A 15,812-nucleotide genomic window follows, 5' to 3' on the forward strand; every position below is an offset into this window, starting at 1 on the left:
GAGGCCATCTGGCTTCGCAAGATGTTGTTTGGCTTATTTGGTCAGCCTTTGAGACCTTCAGTGATTTACTGTGATAATCAGAGTTGCATTAAACTCACGGAGAATCCAGTATTTCATGACAGGTCAAAGCATATTGGGATCAGATATCATTTCATCAGAGACTATGTTCAGAAGGGAGCTGTGAAGCTTGAGTATATTTCCACTGATGAGCAGGTTGCAGATATTCTTACCAAAGCCTTACCACGGGGCAAGCATGTCTACTTCAGAGACAAGATGGGTGTGGTGAGGAACACCTTCCTCGGTAAGAGGGAGTGTTGAAATTTGGTACCGGAGGACAGGTGGTTCCCTAAGGCTTTGATCTTTGGCCTAGGGAAAAGTGTCCAAAAGAATTTAATTTTTCTCCTAAAGTAACTTTATAATTTTTTATAAAGTTAAATCTAATTTGAAAGTGACTTTAAGTGATAAAGTTACTAAGTCTAATTTTAAAGTGACTTTATAAAGTCAATGAAAAATTAGAAAGGAAAAGTGACTTTGGAAATAAATGACTAAGTGGGTCTTTATTAAAGTGGGGTGAATTAAAAAATAGAAAGTGAGATTTAAATGAGCATTTAATCTCAGCCATTGATCTAAATCTATTTCAGCCATTGGATTTAGGGATCACCCAAAAGTCATTTAGGGTTGGGTTAAGGGAGGAAAAGGAGGAAAAAGATCATTCATTCTTTCATGAGCAGATTGGGAGAAGGAGAGCAAGAGAGCAAGGGAGATTTCTGGACAAAGAGGAGAAAGAGGCAGCAGTTTGGCACACACACCAAGGCAGCACTTCAGCAAATCCGAACAGCATAAAGAACAAGCAGAAAAAGGCAGTTTTTGTGAGCAAAATAGTGGAAAAATTAATTTTCAGCACGAATATCGAGGAGGCGATTTTCTGCACTTTTTCCAAGGGTTGTCCGTACAAGTCCGTCCGTACAGTCCGTACGGTCCGTACATCCGTACGTCCGTACGGTCCGTACAGCTCTTACAGCATTTTTCAGATTGTCGTTTGGGCTGAAAACAGATAAGTTTTGCTTGCTGGAAATTTCTGTTTTTGCTGAAATTTATTTGCTGAAAATTTTCTCTGTAAAAGGCATTTTCCAGAAATAAAGAAGAGCTCTCAAACTGGTTTTCCCCAAGAGTTGTAGGGGGTTTTTCCAGGGTCAAGTTGACCAAAAATCACTGAGTTTAAATGTGTTTTAATGGCTGTTTTAATTGCTGATTTTTTATTTCTGCAATTTCCAGCACTCTGAAAAATTTCCAGAATTTGTGTTTTCAGCAATATTTATTTTTTTCAGTCTGTTAAATGTATGGCTATGGGAATGGGCATTTAACTACATGGGAGAAATAAGGTGAAACTGAAAACCGGGGTGGGAAACAGAAAATTTTTACAAGCGGAATATCAGCAAGGAAAGGGGTTTCAAACAGAGGTATACTGACCATGGGCAACAAAACTCATGAATAGAACTGAAAAGAATGAACAGAAACCAACATTTAGGAACAATTCCTAGTCTGATCAGCGCACCTGTAACACAGTGAATTTGAAATGCAGCGCACCTACTACACTCGGGAAGTGCGCTGAATTTCAGATTCACAGAACAGAGACTGCGCTGGGCCAGAGACGAGACTTTGCTTGGGTTCCGGGTCACAGTTTGCAGTTCAGTTCAGGGGTTTTGGCCGAGCAAGTGGTAATCAATAAATCAACAACAGGAGTAGATCTAAGGAGGTTACTAGAGCCACCACAAGGGCAATTAGAGAGTTTGTAAATCAGTTGTTTAATTCATAAACAAAACCCGGAGATTGACTGAAGCGACATTTATCTACTTTGCATTTGCATAGCAAATGCAGTTCGAAAGCTACCTGGCTCAACTTCAGGCTCCGTCTGTAAGTTTATAAAATAAACAAAATGTAGATTAACAAACAACCTAGTCGCTCCCCAGTGGAGTCGCCATTTTGTTACAGGGAAAAGTGTCTATGCAGAACTGCTAATCCCACTAAGGTGTGGTAGCTACCTTAGAAACAAACAAAGTAAAACTATTTTCATTTTCCTTTATGAAAGATAGATGAGAGAAGAATAAAGGAGACCAACCTCTGTCTTGCGCTTGGCTCCTAGTTCGATTCCTCTCTCTTCTGATAGTCCTTTTCTACTTGCTCCCTTGTACACCCAACTTCACAGAGTACCTGTAGAATCAAAGCAGCATAACACTATACAAGAACATGGATCTATTATCATAAACAATCTAGGATCAGATGTAAATTGACCATACAAATGCATAAAACATAAACGACACAAGAGTATGGAGGAAAACTTGACTAGCTTTATTGATAATCAAGAAAGAGCCAAGAGAGTTACAACCAGTTGTTCTGACCCATCATCATCCTCTCAGCAAGTAAGCCCTTCTTCACCTCATGCAAAGCTTAGATCACCCAACACTATGATGTTGCCTCAAGAAACTAACAGCAATTCCTTACAAGATGCAAAATTCCAGCCTCCGGATCTCTGGGATGAGGGATCCATATATAGATATTTGTAAGGGAGATGAGTCAGCTTGTGATTTGATTAGTGTCTTCCCTCTGATAGTTCTTGCTTCCACTTGGAGATTGATGATCTCTTACTCATCCTTGGTCGAATTCAGAGAGGCAAGTGTCACAGGAGAAATTTCTGGAAGATTCCATGCCTCTCCACCTCGCGGATTGACACTGCCATTTGTCACTTCTCGCCCATCGCACCCCATAGAAGGGCTTTTTGAAATGCAACGCACCCACAGAGTGTACTTAGGTGAGATGCAACGCACTTTGCCTATAGAGTAGGTGAAATGATCCTGTTTTGACCAGTTCTGAGTAGTTTTTCATGGAGAAATTCTGGGAGAAGCTGTAATCAGTTGACCTTGTTCCTTTAGGGGTTGGAACAACACTTTTAGGGATTTAGGAGCCCTTGGTTTATGGACATTTTATGCTTGGGGTTGCAATGCCCAAAAATGTCTATAATAGGGTCATGTTTTATAATGCAATTTTATCTAACTTATGTTTGTGCATTCAAACAACTTTATATTAAAATCCAACTATCAATCGATCCATAATAACCTCTCTATATAGGAATGCAAAATGTACATACCATATTTTATAATGCAATTTTAAGTTATCATTGTTTTAGACATCTACACCGAATTATAAGATTCATTCAAATGCAAAATGTAGACCTCACATTTTGTAATTTGCAATTTTAAAAGATTCATTTTAAATAACTTAAAACAAAACAACTTTAAACAAAACCTAGGAATCATCTACTAACATCATAGGAATGATTGAATGCAAAATGTACCAATTAAATGCAAATATATAAAATCTTTAAAAGCATCAAATCATGCATGCATCATGCAAATTGTGGGCCATGTTTTATATAACCAATTTTATCTAACTTATGTTTGTGCATTCAAACAACTTTATATTAAAAGTTAACTATCAACTGACATCCATAGTAGCCTTTCTATACATGAATGCAAAATGTACATACAATATTTTATATTGCATTTTTAAGTTATCATTGTTTTAGACATCTACACCGAATTATAAGATTCATTCAAATGTAAAATGTAGACCTCACATTTTGTAATTTGCAATTTTAATAGATTTATGTTAAATAACTCAAGACAAAACAATTTTAAACAAAACCTAGGAATCATCTACTAACATTATAGGAATGATTGAATGCAAAATGTACCAACTAAATGCAAATATGTAAAACATTTAAAAATATCAAACCATGCATGCATCATGCAAATTGTGGGCCATGTTTTATAATGCAATTTTATCTAACTTATGTTTTTGCATTCAAACAACTTTATATTAAAATTCAACTATCAACCGACATCCATAGTATCATTTCTATACATGAATGAAAAATGTACATACCATATTTTATAATGCAATTTTAAGTTATCATTGTTTTAGACATCTACACCGAATTATAAGATTCATTCAAATGAAAAATGTAAACCTCACATTTTGTAATTTGCAATTTTAATAGATTCATTTTAAATAACTCAAGACAAAACAACTTTAAACAAAACCTAAGAATCATCTACTAACATTATAGGAATGATTGAATGCAAAATGTACCAATTAAATGCAAATTTACTTTCATTGCTACATATTCATGAACTTAAATATGTAAAACCAAGTTTTAAGCATCAAACCATACATCATGCAAATTGTACCATGCAAAATGTACATAAACTCCAAAATTAGCATGTATTAAATCATAATAAAGAGTTCAAGATTTAAAATATGTCCAAAATTTATATAATTATAAAAGTAAATATATAATAAAAAGTTGTCAAATAATAAGATGTATCAATTCATAATAAAGAGTTTTACTTTAAATATGTCCAAAATTTATATCATGATAAAAGTAAATATAACATTAAAAGACTGTCAAATAAAAAGTTGCATCAACTTAGAGAATCTCGCTGAAATATATGATCTATCAACCTCCTCGTTGACTCATCTGAATCATGGGTGCACTGCACAACATGTGTAATTGCATATATACATAAGATTATGTACTTTAAAATTAGATTTTAATGCTTTAAAATTAAATGAGAATGTAATCATCAAAACAGAATTATAAAAAAGTTTCAACTTCTCTGCAATACCTCATGGTTTTCCCCCGCCATTGTACTCTTTTGGTGTTCGCCTTGCATTGTGCCCACCTGGATGCCCTGTATAATACATGTACATGTATATATTAGAAATTTTAAATTGCACATGAAAATGCATAAACTCGCAATATTAAAAAAATTGTTACACGATTTTTTCAAATTGTTTAGATGATCATATCCCCATTGTCAACTCCATCGCTAAAGTCCTTGGAGAATGAAAATCATCTCCCCAAACCTAAAATTCCAAAATTTTAAAACTATAAGATAAATCTATCTCATTTTTTAATGAAACTTGCACTTCAATTTATAACAAAACATAAGTGAAATATTCAATACTTGTGGCACATCTCCTAATAGGGAGGAAGAGGGTGGTGCTATGTCCAAAACATCGGTCATAATCATAATCTGTTAACATTTAATTATATATACATAATTATTTATTTTAAAAATATGTCCTCACAATATACCGATATAATAAAAGTAGAATAATAACTATATCAACATGAACTCTTCAAAAAAACTAACATCTCTCAAAATATCTTCATTGGAACCTGAACCTGAGACCGTGAAATTATCAAAATTTTCGTTCAACAAATGAGTTAACTGCAAATGGTGAACATATGATACATTTGTGTTAGATTATATTTGAAAAAAATAACAAAATTTATGTGAATAGGCATTAACACATACATTACAAATTACATTAAAATATCCACCCTAACTATTAACACATACTGATCCCAGATCCATTTTTTCATGAACAATTAGGTATTGCCAACCATTACGACAAGCCTTTGCATATGCTTTAAGCTCCTCAATATTCATATCATCTATCTCTTCATCTGTTTTATATACAAAATTAGCATGTGCTTCAGTGCGTGCTCTTTGCCGATTTATATAGATGTCAATTTTGGTCAATGCACTATGTGTGTTGTCTATAACGGAATCCCTTCCTTCTCGACTAATTTGAGAAGTGGCATCCATCTCTGACCGCAAAGTTACTAGACGAGGAGGTTGGTGTACCAAAAGTGGTTGAGGGCGAGGCAATTCAACATCACGTAATGCGCCCTTATGATCATATAATCGACCTTTCCCAGTACCATAACATTCAATTTGAAGGTCATTATAATCGGGTTTCATACCCAAAAATAATTTTTCATAAAATAATTTTACAAAATAAATTGGAACCTCGTCGTTCCATGGCAGCATTCCAGACACTGCAAGGAACCAATCATACAAATGGCTGGCTATATCAAGGTGTTTGAAATATTTCACCTTGAGCATCTTTCTTTCTGGCCCTTTTTTGAAATTAAACTTAGATTTTGCATTTTCTTCTGTAACCCTTTTATTAATCTTGGCCCATTTATCGAGACCCATCAATGGTTCCTTTCTATGCCTCATCATATCTGTAAATGAATCCATGGTTGGCCCAAGCTTGTCGTAAATATCAAGAAATGAGCTTAGAGAGTGCACAACTATCTCTAAGGTTTCTCTATTCTTTGCGGTGAGCTCCAAACTCCCAAGATCTTTCCTCAATTTAAAATAATGAGTTTTTCACCTTTGTAATGTGCATTGTTGGAGGTTTGTTTCCCAAGGAAGCTCATTCGGAATATCATATGGATAAATGGTAATTGGTGAAGGGCCTTCTTCTTGAACTATCTGGCTTCGCTTACGTCTACTTGGACCAACATTTTCACCCTCTGGATCAATATATAAATTTACATAAATATAAAAACATGTGAACAAATGTATTCATACATGTATGCAAGAAAAACATGTATACACATATGTACATACAAATCATTTACATGTACAGATTTGTTTTAACATTAAAAAATTATTATATAATTTACCAAAATGATCTTGACGACCACCCGGAGAATGTTGACCATTGTCACGCGACAACATTGTGAGCGAAGCATCTAAAAAAAATAAAAATCAATTCAATATTTATGTGTAAAGACATATGATTCTACTTATTTATCATTTGAGTAAATGCATATATATATATATATATATATATATATATATATATATATATATATATATACCACGATGTGAACATTCATTTGATATTATCTTTGATCCATGACCTCGACCTCCCACTCTAGTGGACGCATGAGACTCTATTGATGTTTGCCTCGAAGAATCATGTGGCATATGTTCATTCATGATATGGATATCCATAGATTTATAGATGCATGATATTTAAAAAGTTACATCACGCGTAATTTACAATTCTTTTTAAAATTGTTATTTAACAGGATCAAGAATTCGGAAAATTGTTGTAACCCTTGAAGTTACCTCATGCATTTAAAAACTTTGAAATTTCTATTTAAAAAGATTAAGAATTAGAAAATTAATATAACCCTTGAAGTTACCTTATGCATTTAATTGATGTAACCCTTGAAATTACATCATGCATTTTAAGATCTTAAAATTGTTATTTAAAAACATTGAAAGAATAAGAAAATTAATGTAACAATCTGAAGCTCTTCATTTAAAATATACTCAAGACTAAAAACACAAATGTTGAAGCACGAACATTTTGAAAATTAAATACAAAATTTTCTAAAACATGTCAAGTTCATCAAGTTGTGCTTACATAGTGGGGGCACACTTGGTATAGAATTGAAAAAACACATGGTCATTAAAAATGACACATTTATAACTAAAAAACACACACATATCAAAGATATCTTAGAATTTCCATCAATAAATATTGATGGAGAAATTCTTAACACTAATTCATCTTTCACACACAAACCTTGAATTGGCATTTCCCCATATAATAGATCACTAGACATCCTATTAACATTTGCACAATGTCTTATGCTAAATGATTGAATTTGGTTGACACTATTTTTTGCTTCTCCATGCAATTGCTTTAAACTCACTTTTTAAACTTGGTACATGCCTTTCATCTAGTTGCATACAAGTTCAGAATTGGTGAAGACTACAATTCCATTGGAGCCATACTCCCTAACTGTTTCTAAGCCTTATATTAATGTAATATAACATGCTTCGTTGTTTATTGTTCTCCCAGGTACTTTCCTTTTCCTTTGGAGGACTTTGTTCGTCACAATATTGCATAACACATAAGTAATCACTGCTTTCCCTGGATTGAGATAACAAGAAACTTCTATGCATAATGTCCATTTTTCAACCATGTTTAATGGGTTTTCTGATCCCTGTAAAAAACAAATTCAATAAAATGAATTTAATATATTTATACAGGTATTGTCAGGTTGTGCAAAAGATCATTGTTTAGATAAATTTGTCGAAAGGCTAAGTAGCAAGAAGGGTTGTTTCTACTTGGTTGGATAGTTGGAGAATTACAAGAAGAAAACAACTAGAGATCTCTAATTCAACTCAACTAGAAATCTTTAATTCATTCAACTTAGCTTCAACTCAACTAAAGGTTGAAAATATTTACTAATTTATTTTTATGTTCATTCCATAGATACAAATCTTTCTAATTCAACTTAGTTTCAAATCACCCAAGTTTGAAAGTATTTTTTAATTTATTTTTATTTTCATTCTTGGAAATTTAACATTTATTCATTGTTATATTTTTAGTATTAAAGTTATAATGCATGTTTATTTATATGTCATACATCGATCTATTTATATGATTCTTTAAAAACTGTAGTTAACAAAAAAAAAATGAAAAATGTTGACCGAATTTATTCTAGTAAATTTAACACTTATTTTACCTTGTTATCAAATTTGCTTACTAAAACTATAATACATGTTTACTTATATGGCTTAAATGGGTCTATTTATATATGCTTATTTCAAATATAGCTAATAAAAAAGAAAAAAATTAAAATGAATTAATGATAGACTTAGTTTTATTCTAGTAAATTTAATATCTATGTTGCCTTCTTAAAATTAAAACACTTAACATTAAAATTAAAACACCAATAATAAATGACAAAGCAATGCCAACACTCTAATTAGCTTCAATCTCATGAACCCAACAAAATAGAAATGAAAAAGATGTATCTCAAAAAGAAACTACAACTTGAAAAGAGAAAGTGTAAGAATCTTCAATTAAGTGTATTTTGCCTCATCTTAGGATGCTAATAAGACGCATGTTCTAAGAAAATATGGAAGTTTGAAGTGAATTACACATAATGAAAAAAGAAACATAAATGAACATATAACAATCAAAGCAATGAATGTATGTTACTAAGAAGCATCAAAGTTGTTTTACGAGATAAACCAAGGTAGAACAAGTCAACCCAATAACATTAAAATTAAAACACAAAAAATAGATGACAAAGCAATGTCAACACTCTAATTAGCAACTCAATAATATTAAAATTAAAACACAAATAAGAGATGACAAATCAATGCCAACACTCTATTTAGTTTCAATCTCATGCACCCAACAAAATAGAAATGAAAAAGATGTATCTCAAAAAGAAACTACTACTCTAAAAGAGCAAGTACAAGAACCTTCAATTAAGTGTACTCTGTCTCATCTTAAAAAGTTAATAAAACTCATGTTCCAAGCAAATAGGGAAACTTGAAGTGAATTACATATAATTAAAAAGGAAACATAAATGAACATATAACAACAAAAACAAGGAAAAATATGTTACCAAGAAGCATCAAGGTTGTTTTACGAGATAAATCAAGGTACAACAAGTCAACCCAATAACATTAAAATTAAAACACCAAAAATAGATGACAAAGCAATGCCAACACTCTAATTAGCTTCAATCTCATGCATCCAACAAAATAGAAATGAAAAATATGCATCTAAAAAAGAAACTACTACTTGAAAAGAGCGAGTACAAGAAACTTTAATTAAGTATATTCTACCTCATCTTAGGAAACTGATAAGACCCATGTTCCAAGCAAATAGAGAAGCTTGAAGTAAATTACACATAATAAAAAAAAAACATAAATAAAGCAGTCATGCTGTAATGGAAAGCAAAAGTGACCTGGAACAAATTGATAATGTGGAGGATTGAAATTGATAATGTGACAACAATGATTGGAGGAATCTAAGCTAGAAATAACATTTAGGGAATATGCATTGATAATATTATTTTCCTTTGAAATTATTATTGTCGAGTGACCTAGTTAAATTGGTCATTTACAACATTTTTTAAAATACTTATACAGTCTAATTTTATTTAAAAATAACGCGTTCTGCAAGCACTCTTTAGCTACTATATTATATATGATATTCTTTCAATTTTTCTTTGTGTATCTCTATGTGAGGTGGAGTAGTCCCTCTGTGTCCGTATCGGTAAGTGTTAGGGGATGTATGAACTCTAGTTTGGTAGCGTTTCAGTAAAAAATAATGCATGGACAATCAAAAGGAGTGAGTCTAAAGTATTAGTCCATATGGCTTAAGACAAAGGCTAGTCTCTTAAAACATCTTATTGCCATGGAACTAAGTGCATGGACTAAGAGAGTCTATGGTTTAGTTGGAACAAAGTAACTCGCTATCTCTGCCAAGTGTTATACTCGCCATATCTACTAGGAGTATAACACTTTGGATGGACTCACTATAAGAGTGTCACATCATTGTCAAGTCCAAATAAATGGGCGCATAATTTCAATGTTGAATATATTATAAAAACCAAAAGTCCAAATAATAAGTGCATAACTTTAATGTTTGGAAATATTATTAAAACCATATTAAATTAAATGGGTTAATTTATATATTAATTTTGAAATAAACATTAAGTTCCAGAAGTAAAATGTCATATTTGTATAAATTATGTTTTTCTTTAATATGCAATGAAACATGGCTCATCAAATGTGCATATCATTTCGACTGAATTTACAGATGGTATATATTGGGATGCTATGGGATGCAAATAATACTAACAGTGATCCGATCAATTATTTTGGATAAAGGCCCAAAATTCAATTTTGAGAAGGCTGCGGCTACATTTGAATTTCCTTGAGAAAGCACCCAACACCCACTTCCTCCAACAGTCATTCATTCATCAAAGCCAACTCACATCTCCATTGATTTAAAATTTGTATGTTCCTTTTCTTATAATATTGAGACTGATATTGGATTGATCTTTCTCCTGTCATTGGAATTTCTTTATATTTCAAGTGCCTACCTGTATGAGATGTTTCTGTTTCACACACCTGCATGTATGCCATGCATTTTTTTTCTTGAATTGGTTTGTAATGTTTGGGCTTTTAGTTTTTCTTGTTGAACTATGGGTTTTGTGTTTTGGCAGTGTACTGCACTAATTGATTTTGTGTCACGGAAAGAGAAATCATGTTGCTCTTATGTATAGTGTTTGAAATAATTTTTTACTAGTTGAAATAATTTAATTCTAAATGTCAGGGCTCATGATTTTCAGGTCATGAAAATCTAGATCGAAATAGGACAGAGATAATAGGAATTCCAAATTCTTTTGCACCTCAAGTTATCACAGGTACGAAATTCTCCATTCTCTTTTAATAAAAAAGGAACACTAAATTTTCAATGTACAGATTGAAATTTGTTCATTAAATTGATTGAATTTTTTTTTTATGAAACTGGTTTTAAGAATGGACAATCATATTTATTTATGGAGAGTTACATTTCCTACTCCACTAAATTTTCAATGTACATAATGAAATTTGTTCATTAAATTGATTGAATTTTTTTTTTTTATGAAACTGGTTTTAAGAATGGACAATCATAGTTATTTATGGAGAGTTACATTTCCTACTCTTCATTTGTGAAAATTAAAAAAAAAAATATTACAGTTTTAGTTATGTATTTAAAAGTTATAAGCCTATTTACAAAATTTGCTATGATTACAAGGTCGGTTTACTAAGGTGACGAATCTAGATTATGGTGCCCAATATATTAAATCAGTTTTACTATATATATATAATTGAAACCTAATGTATGCTCAGGAGCATTAAATGATGGTTGCCGCTATTTTAAGCGTCAAATCCCATTTGCACTTTCAAATCGCTTGCAGATTCTTTCCTATAAACCACATAAAGTTGAGCGGCTTTACTTGACCAATCGTTCTAGAAAGGCATGTTATTGTAAGAATTTGTAATCTATGTTTGGTTGGTTGGGACACATATTTACAAAACCTTCTAATTTCACATTTTCCTTAGTCACGACAACTTTTTGATGGGTCCGAGGAATTTCAATCATCTGGGCACATAAATGGATTTGATTCTGACTGAAATAGCCCTTTTAACACAATGTTTCTCTTTCGGTTAAGCGGAAATATAAACTCCATCCATTTCATTTGGGGGGAAGTGGCTCATCCCGTAGGGTAGATAATCAGGCTCAACTAGGTAATCGGTCACAACAAGTGAATCGACATCAAAGAACCCCCAGGTAAAGAAACTTGGTAATTGTAAGAAACTAGGTAATTATCATTGAATAAAAATAAAAACAGAGAACATTCTAATTTTATTTAAAAATAAAAACAATTAGATATCATTTTGGAATTCATTTGCATTAAGTAAGTCATTCACGTATGACCATTTCTATGAGAGGTAGTCGTAACTGACTAATTTCTCATGATTTTTGAATAGCTCACTTAAAACTCATTGTATCGGGTTATGCTCACAGGGGTGAAGAAGTGGGATTGAAACTAGTGAAATGAATCACATAACATCAATCATCACTTCTGGGGCTTGCACCTGGTAACCAGGGCTTCTCGGGAGGTCACCCATCCCAGATCGCCTCTGGCTCAAGCATGCTTAACCGTGGAGTTATCCCCACAATCAAGCCCACTTAGCTTGCTACTCCATTTGCAAAACCTTAGCAAGTATTGTGCCTCATGAACCATTCAGGTAATTGTAAGAAACTAGGTAATTATCATCAAATAAAAATAAAAACAGAGAACAATCTAATTTTATTTATTAGTTACATGTTATATATTACAGGGTAATGTTTTTAGCCGAGAGACTTACTTGGTCCAAACAAGGAGGCTGAGAACGCTGCCAACGATTAGTGCAACCAACCAATTCCTATGGCGCCAAGCTGCAAAAAAACTTAAAATATCATAAAAAATTCCAATTTAACCTGTAAACAAAAAATTTTAATTACAAAAAAATTGAATTTTGAACGTATCTTACAGCGCTCGGCAGGGCTTCAGCTCAAACCAACCTCACATCGCTTGGCAGAGCTTTGGCTCAAACCAATAGAGCATTAGATTTAGATAACGACCCACACAGCCCTCAACAACACATAATGAAAAATCGACAGAGCTAGCGAACCTCACAACGCTCGGCAGGGCTTTGGTTCAAATCAACATAACAATAAATTTCACTAACGAACCTCATAGCGCTCGACAACATAGAATGAAAAATCAATAGAGTTGAAAACTTCGCACCAGGGTCTGGCCTGTCGTATATATAAAAGTTTTTTCGGCTGAATTATTTATTCAGTCGAACTATTTTTTTGTCGATTTTTTCAACTCCGGAAAAAATTTTGTTTAACTGCCAAAGTTAGTCTAAATGACCAAAAGTTCAGTCGAACGTTAGTAAAATAGTTTGGCTGAAAATAAAAATAAAAAATAAAATAAAAAATTGTTCAAAAAATTGAGAATGTGAATTTTTCGGGGGTGTTTCTCACAAAAGTGTAAACCAACTTCACATTTTCACCCTAGCACAAATTCCTTTGTTAAGGACTCTGCTTCTTTTGTTAAAGAATTGAATGATATAAGATTTGACCCAGGGGATTTGTTAGCAAGCTTCGACATTGTTTCCCTGTATACTAAAATCCCCATTCAAGAGGCCATTGAAGTCATAAATCGGATCACCGATGATGACACAACCAAATTGGTTTCTCTTTGCCTTACCTCTACTTTTTTCAGCTTCCAGGGTGAGTTCCATGAACAAACTTGTGGGGTTGCAATGGGTTCTCCTCTTTCCCCCGTAGTTGCTAACTTATTCATGGAAGATTTTGAGACTAAAGCTTTGGCCTCTGCTCAATTCCGCCCTAAGCGTTGGAAGATATTTGTTGACGATACCTGTGTCGTTTGGCCCCATGGCCATGAGAAATTAGATTTATTTCTTAACCATTTTAATTCCCAATCTGACTCCATCAAATTCACGATGGAAGTAGAGGTTAACGATTTCCTTCCCTTCCTTGATATTCTTTTCTCTAGAATGGATGATGGTTCCGTTGCTCACCAAGTTTTTCGAAAGAAAACTTACATAGAACAATATCTTCGTGCTAGTTCTCATCATTTCCCGACGCAAAAATTCGATGTTCTTAACACCCTTGCCACCCGTGCCCTTAGGATTTTTGATGAAAATCACTTAGAAGATGAAAAATCTCATCTCCTAAAAGTTTTTGAAAATAATGGCTATAGCAGGCATCAAGGTCTCAGAGCTTTTCAAAGAGCCAGTAAAATATCAAAGATTAAACTTGCTCGTGATTGCCAAATATCCAATGTGCAGCTTTCTTTTATTTAGGGGACAACTGATAAAATTGTTCATATTCTTAAAAGAATAGTCTTTGCTACCTTCAAACCCTTTAATACCATTAGGAATTCCCTTAGATTTGTTAAGGACCCTGTAAACCCTAAAGAAATGAAAGGGATCTACTTGATCCCGTGTTCCTGTGGGATTCCCTACATTAGGGCAATTAGTCACTCCATTAACTAAAGAATTCAAAAGCATGTTGCAGACATTAAGCACAATCATTCTCGTTCGTCAGCTTTAGCTGAACATGTGGAGAAATCCAAACACCATGTTTGCATTGAGGATTCTCGGGTCATCGCAAGGGTTGATCACTTCCATCATAGGACGCTAAGAGAAACCATCGAGATTGAGAAGCGTACTATTAATCTAAACAAAGACAATCGTTGAAATCTCAATAGGAGCTAGATTCCCACCTTATCTTATTGATTTTTTATTATTATTATTTGTTATTACTATTATTATTTTATTGATTTATTATTAATATTATTATTATTATTTTTTCTTTGACTTTTTTATTAAAATATTCATTGATATTTTAATATAAAAACATTTATAACTAATTGTTTAATAATATTAAACGTATTTTTAAAACTAATTGTTAAATAATATAAGAGGTATTTTTAAAAACTAATGGTTAAATAATATTAAACTTAATCCTAATTATTAATAACCATATATATATATTTCTTATTCTATAATTATATATTAATTTAATTTAATACTAAAAAAAATTGATTAATTAATCAATTAATTCAACAACTAATTCTCAATGGCTAATGTTGGAACCTGATGCATCTTTACTATTTAAATTTCTGGATAGATTAATTTTTTCACCTTTGTTTTGAGGATGAACCACATTAGAAGGTTCGAAACGTTGACCATAACTTAATGATGTGATTAATCCGAAAAGCAATCTTATAGTTCTTAATTTGTATTTATTAATAAACATTTTTTTTAAATCTCTAAGTTGTTTCTATTGTTGAACCTACTTTGGATTAGTACACTAAACATGTTTGCTTAAATCATTTTTGTTACTACTCAAATCACTGCTGATATATACTAATATCGTGACTTGATTGTATTAGGCCCGTTGTTACAGTGATATGGATCATATTAGTCATTAGTGCAGCCCTTACCTGTCGATATATATTATATACTAATGATATGACTTGATTGTACTAGGCATGTTGTTACAGTGACATGAGTCATATTAGTCATTAGTGCAGTCCTTGGTACATGATGGCTTGGATTACAACATCATACGTGGGTATGTTTGTGTTCAAGTTACTTTCAGTTATGAATAACAATGATTTGTCTTCGGGGTTTTGGATAGACAGTGATTGGGTGTTCTGTTAAAGCACTCCTTGATGTGAAGTCATTAGTTCAATTCCCTGCCTAGATTCAGGTGACATATTAAACATGATGAAGATGTAGTCCCACCAAACTTACCAAAAAAAATAATAATTTGATGGTTTTCTAGCTATGTTTATAGTTTGTTGTGTTATGAAATTATGATATGTTAACGGTTAAGTTTATAGTTTGTTGTGTTATGAAATTATGATATGTTAACGGTTAAGTGTTTCCAACTGATAAATAATTATTAATCTTTTGACCATTAGTAACTTAGTAGTGAAAGTCATTAGCTATTGTCATAGCAGCTAGCAATTCATGGAGCTTATGGCTAGCTTA

This window comes from Pinus tabuliformis, chromosome X (assembly GCF_031772625.1).
Source record: "Pinus tabuliformis cultivar Carrire ecotype Pingquan chromosome X, CPIR1, whole genome shotgun sequence".
In the NCBI taxonomy this organism is placed as follows: Eukaryota; Viridiplantae; Streptophyta; class Pinopsida; order Pinales; family Pinaceae; genus Pinus; species Pinus tabuliformis.